Raw genomic sequence first — 6,734 nt, forward strand, 5'->3', positions numbered from 1 at the left:
GTTTTGATTAACTTTGAGAATGTGAAATTATAAACAGGCTTCCAAAAAACTGTAAGAGCAAAAGAAGATAGTAAAAAGAAGTAGTAAAAAGAATCCGAAGAAGAAAAGAATTTAATTAAACTTCGTTTTGCGTTTTCATGGAAAAAAAAAAAAATAGTAATAATAAAAATATCTGAGAATAATTATCAAAATAAAAATAAAATTTTGGTTCATATAGAAAAAAAAAGGATATAGTGCATTTTGAAGAAAATATAGTGCAGAAAACTGACAAACTTTGACGAGTTAAAGATAAAGATATATCATTCTTCATGATTAAATCTGCGCCCTGCTTGTACTCACCTCCTTAATTTTCTTTTTTTTTTTAATTCAGTTTTTTCTCTCCAAATAGAAAACTTTTCAACGGAAATGATTTTATTCCAGGAAAATATTTTCCGTGAATTATTCGTATTAATTGTAAATACCTCTAGAAAGTGCATGCACTTTCTAGAATGCATGCATCAAAGGGAAAATTACCGCTTAGAGAGAACAAAAGACTTCTCTGGTTGCCTGTGTGCCGACGTATATGCTTTTACATGTCATACTCCGGCTTTTTATGAGCATACTGCTTAATCATGTAATATATTTTCTACTTTGCTCCCTCGTGCGTCTATGATGTTTACATAAGGCGTCTACTCGTGTATTGTTTAAGTCCGTAAAAAAATCAAATAATACTAACATTTTCATCAAGAACCTTTTTATTTCCAAAATTGTTATACGTTAAATTTAGTTTACATCTTTATACTTTTAGAGTAACTTAAATACTGTCCAATTATATCTTTAAACAGAAGATCTGTCTTTATTTCTTTCGCATTTCTTGTAACACTCATCCTCATCTATATTCCGAAACAAGGAGCAGATTTTTCTATGTTCATAAGATCTCGGGTTTCCATTACAGAGTTTTTCCAATTTTGAAAGTGTTGTGTCGTAAAGTTTATCGATCTACAAAAATAAAGAAATCATGTAAACAAGCAAGTAACAACAAGGGAACAACAAAAGTTCTTCTTAACAACAATTTATTATTTGATGCTTAAAAGTTTCATAGCTATATCTTTTTCTCCAATTTTTTGTCTAAAAGTATGCTTAGTTTGTGTAATAGTCCGATTTATTTCTTTTGTCATTTTCAAAACTCGATCACAATTATGCGAATCATGAAGAAGACACATCATTACATTTTAGAAAAATCGCATAAAGCGCATTTTGTTAAAACTAAGCCATTCAGTTGCCGATCTCAATCGTCGATCATTATTCCTGTTAAAAACTTTTTTATTAGCTTTAGTGTGACGATTTAAAATTTATATAATAACTTACTAGGTTTTTGTTCATAACAGTAATTTTTAACCAACTTCATTTTTGTATGTTAAAATTTTTTCCGTTGCGTGGACACATGAATATTTTACCTTGCCATAAATTTCAATGTTTACCAGGGCACTAATTTATAATCTGGGCACATACACTAATTTTTAATCTTAATATCTCCGTTACCTCATCCTACCATTCAATTTCGTACCCATCAAAATTTTTAACAGCTGTTATAAATTGAAAATTGAATTTCTTTTTAGCGAAAAGATCTCTGTTAAAAACAATGATCGTTTTACTTGCTTGTGAACAAGTGTATCACATATTATTTTGCTTTCGGCTTTGCAGAGAACACTGTCTTTTATTGATAATTTGACAGTTTTTCCAAATGACTAATAATGGCTTTTTCATATGCAGTTTCTACTTTCACAAGAAAACCCCCCTTGAACTTTAATGAAAGCAATGTTCTTCAAATAAAAAAGGTGAAGTAAAAAAAAAGAAGTAATAAAAGAAAAAAACTTGTTCAGTGATTATTTTATTTATGTACAAAAAAGAAAATACCGAAAAATCAAATAAATTCAGATTTAAAAATATATTTTGTTATTTGATAAAAATATCAATTAATCGATCCATTTGTTAATGCAACGTACCTCTATTTCTTGATCTCTTCCGGTACCTCGTCCTGCACCAAAACTTTCGATTGTTGGAAGCAGGAGGATACAAACTACAAGAAGATGCAACAAGAAACTCATTTTCATTTTTTTTTTTTTCTTTTTTTTTTGTTGACCAGTATTATTTTTTAATAATTTTTGACCAACGTAAGATTATGATGGATTATATACTTTTTCAAAGCAAACAGACCAATTAAAAGTAGTATTCAACTAATTGCTGAATAAACAAAACGGTGTGTTAGAGTTCTTTGGAAAGCCTACCGATAAAATAATAGGTGCATTTCACCTGCCGAAATGAAGCAAATTTCGCTCTCCTTTGAATAGTTCTAGTGTTATTCTTCCATTTAAAAATCTTGTCCTTCTATTGCACAACTTTTGATCTACCGTTTTCGCAATAGATAATGCTATTCACTGATGTAATTTTGTTTGTTCAAAGATTGACACTTTGCTCTATCTAATTGTCGGATATGAAGTTTTGCTTTGATTGCATACATGTTTTGTTAAATTCCTGCCGCTTTTAAAAGTATATCTTTTATATTACCGGATTTACATTACCGATTTTACATTACCGGTTTTGTGAAAAAAAAACGTCATTATGATGTCATATACTTTTTATATTTTCCGTTTTCTATATTTTCTTTCATTCTAATAATAAAACTTTAATAATAGTTTTTTAATGTAAAATACCATTTTTTAAGGTAAATTTTTTTTTTTGAAGCAAAATTTTATTTTTTGAGGTAAAATTTTATTTTTTAAGGTAAAATTTTATTTTTTAAGGTAAAATTTTATTTTTTAAGGTAAAATTTTATTTTTTAAGGTAAAATTTTATTTTTAAGGTAAAATATTATACTGTATTTTACTGTTAGTATGAGGAGGGTTGTTAAAGGTGTAATCTTTACTCAACAGCATCAACCAGTATTGTCTGCAGTATTTAGATGTATTGATTTGTTCAATCTTCTCATAGGAGAACAAATTATTGTGCCTACTGTCATGTTAACTTAATTCAAACCTTAATTTTTAGTCCAAATCTTTCCAACTTAGAGCATGTTCTGAAACTTTATACTAATGTATCTTTAACAATTTAGAAGCTTTATTTTCTTCATCTTCGTTTTTTTCGTCTCCGTTTCCTCATATTCGTGTCGCTTCTCATAATTTACAGGGACATTTTATGAGAGCTTTTATGTAATTCTCTCAAGTTCTACAGGAAAACAAAAAAGAGTAAAGAATAGAAGAAGAGCAGAAAAATCTTTATTACTTTTGCATTTTCTACATTTTTCTATATGAAGAAATATTTCAAATTTTAAGTAGCTTTTTGATAACGCAATAACTTAGTGTCAATATATATATATTTTTCTTTAGTTTTATTACTTGTATATTTTTTTAACTGCAAAATGTAAAAAAATCTGCGTGACAGATTTTCGGAAACACTATTTCAAAGCAGAAAACGTTTTGGCCGTAATGCTTGTAACATTCTCATGTCAAAAAATTCTCATGTCAAGTTTCAAAAACTTTTTTTTTTCAATAATGATTCGAGTAACTAATTATCAATTGACACGCTACATTTTTACATTAAAAACTCAGCATATTTCGTGCACAATTTTTTATGCACGCTTTGTTGTCTTTTTCGCAACTTTCAGAGCATTTGTCGACAATTACCCGGCGAAAGTTTGAATTCTCATCTAGGATTCTATTACCACGCAATTGTAGGTATGGTAGTGTCGCATCAAATATTTTAGAGATCTGTAAAAAGAAGCGAAAGTTTTTTGCATTTAACGAGTTTTTTTAAAAGTAATACAAGCCTAATGAAGCACGAAGTTGTTTGGTTACCGTCAGGTTAGTACTTAATGCGGTTTTGCAAATGTCTCTTGTAAAATTGTGTTTTGAAAAAAAATGAAAACAAACGATTCGTTTAAAAATTCTTTCAACTGCAATTAAGTTTTTAATGGGAAAAGCAAAGTTTTGTTTTTATTATAAAACGACATAAATTTTCAAAGGCTTAACCTCTATTTCACCATTTTGTTTTTTGAAACGCCTTCCAAGACCAAAATTTTCGATAGATTTCACCAACAAGATGGCGGCAACAATGACCAAGATTTTCATTTCTTTTCCTCAGAGAAAACCGGGAACTATCAGCTTTTAAGACAGTTTGTAGTAGTTTATATATTGGTTGAATGATTGAATTTAATTGGATCAATTCAGTTGGTTAAATTTAATTGGTTTTCAACCAATTAAATATAAAATTAGCCCCCATAGTAAAAAAAACAAAACGGTCTGCTTAAAGGTTTATAAGAAAAGCTGCGGGGAAAGAAGCGTTGTTACACCTGCCATTAAAAGGATCAATAGTTTTTTATTATCCCCCGTTAATTTCATGTCTCCTCTCAAATCTAAACATTGATTTACTGTTCTCTAAAGCCAATAGTTTGGTCATTCAAGCAACGTGTGTTTTGGGTCTTGCACAAGGAATGAAGCTTTTTAATAGTTTTCAAAATTTTATGCCAGTTTTCAGTTTCTTAGTTTGTTAGTTTATGATAACTTTATTCTTCGTCTTTGATTTTGACGCTCCATTTTGTTGTCTATTCCTTCAGAAACACTTCCACACGCACTAATTAACCCACCCACATAACACTTCATTATACCACATAATGTCTGCCCCCGCAAAATGCGTCCGCAAAATTCCCATCATTCACACCACTGTTATTTTGAAAATTTTAACTTGGAAAAATTTCCAAAGATTCTTAAACAGAAAGTTTAGATTTCTGTGCCAGCTCTCAGACAGAAATCGTTTATTAAAGTTTTATGTTGACTAATTTTTTAAAAATAGTTTGAGTTCTTTACGGAAATCTTTATGATCATTTGCTCGCGATCTTCAAATGGATTGCTTTATTACTGAACAATACTGAACAAAAATAAGTTCAGGGGGGATGCTTATTAAAGTCGAAGCTTCATGTAAAACACCTATTAAAATGGGGACTATTAAAATCCATATTATAATGCATATTAAAAATATCGACGGGGAGGGAAAATATCTTTGAACAAATTTTTCATGAGGTGTCATAGATGACACCTCATCTTTTTCATCTCTTTTTGTTCATCTCTCGCGGAAGATTAAAAAATCACTATTTTACATTCAAATAGATCTAAACAAATAATAAACAAATATACGAAGATTCGCTATAAATAGGAATTTGAGTTTAGATAAATATTTAGTTGCTTGTATTGGACGAATATTTTCAAACTAATAAAAATAAAGAAACATCAAAATAAAGAAAATCTTTTTTTCTTTCTTTCTTTCTTTTTTTTTTTTTAAAGTACGTTGCTTTACCTGAGATGAAAAATACATGTTTAGATCTTACAGCGGATGCAAGAGATGTTTTTGTCTAATTTTTTTAAGATTTCTTTTTTTTGCTCCGCCTATTTTTGTTTGAAAAATCTGCTGCTCCACCTGCTTAATTGTTCTTAAACATTCTGATGCTGAGAGTTATCAATTCTATTTTTTGTTACTTTTGTTGTTAAATATACCCCCTCAGTTTCTCAAACTAGACGTTATTGTTATTGGATTTTTGTTTATAGAAATAAATTTCAATTCTGAGCTTAATATTATCTCAAGGGACTTAAAACAATAGGTATAACAAATAGAAGAATTAAAAAATCTGAAATAATTTTCAAAAGAAGGCGTAAACAATTAAATATCCAAGCTTTCTTTTTCTGTCTCTGGAATGAAAAGAATGAGGTTTATTTTCTTAAATAAGAATGAGGTTTGTTTTCTATACTTTTAAGAAGGTTAAACTTTTTTTTTAAGAATATTTTTTGATTTTTCTAAGAAAATTTAAGTTACCCAAAAAACATGCAGAAAGGTTCAACTTTTTACATACACAACTTTTGTGTATGTAAAAAGTTGAACCTTACTCTGACCGAATAAAAAAATGTTTCTTATATGAAAATTTTTTTATTCGGTCAGAGTAAATTCAGGGGCTGATCCAGGAATTAAGAAGGTTGTTTGACTGAGACAGGAGTATTAATAAAAGCATAGCCGGTTTGGGACCTCACGAAATCTAACCGGTGGAAACCGCTTATAACATAATTTTTACGTTAAAAACGTGTGCCATGTTTCACAGTATTATAACAATCTGAACCTACCGAATGATAGTCTAGAATAAAACAAATGCTACCGAAGGATAGTCTAGAATGAAACAAATAACTCAAACCAGTGGAGAATTTTATGGAAATAAAAAAGAAAAAGATTCTGTTCATACTCAGAATAATCTAAAAAATGCAGGACAATCTTTGATGTGAATAACAAAGCTATTTATCATAGAAATATTAGAATTAAGATATTAGATTTAATTTTTAGAAGAATTTTCCCCAACTCAAAAATATACCCAAATCTGTTAATAATTATAATAAACATGCTAACTCTTAATAATTATAATAAACATGCTAAAAAGACTAATGAAGTTAAAAAAGATTTTGCCCATTATTATAATTGTAACAACAAAGTAATAAGCTTGAAAAGTACTTCTACGGTAACCGAATAATAATGAAAATTTACAGAACCAATTAGGAAAGTATCCGTAAATTAAACTTTGCGTACTTTCCAATTTGACATTTAAATCGACTTTTATGACTGCTTGAAAGTGCCACATTTAAATATGGATAACTTTGAAAGTCTAATCTTTATGAAACTTTAAAACCGCAAAACTTTTGATCTTTTGAACCACATAAAGTTTT

The 6,734-nt window shown here is 28.8% G+C and overlaps 1 long non-coding RNA gene across 1 annotated transcript; it reads right to left on the reverse strand.

The window, feature by feature from the left end:
• Positions 1-716: 716 nt before the first annotated feature.
• Positions 717-2,155, reverse strand: LOC149879182 (uncharacterized). Its single transcript, XR_016447088.1, has 2 exons — positions 1,986-2,155; positions 717-978 (listed from the first exon to the last, which is right to left on the reverse strand). It is a non-coding gene; the product is annotated as an uncharacterized LOC149879182 (long non-coding RNA).
• Positions 2,156-6,734: the final 4,579 nt, after the last annotated feature.

The sequence above is a fragment of the Hydra viridissima genome, unplaced genomic scaffold (genome assembly GCF_058129835.1).
Source record: "Hydra viridissima isolate aposymbiotic clone 2 unplaced genomic scaffold, HvirCarnegie_v1 scaffold_14, whole genome shotgun sequence".
NCBI classification, from domain to species: Eukaryota; Metazoa; Cnidaria; class Hydrozoa; order Anthoathecata; family Hydridae; genus Hydra; species Hydra viridissima.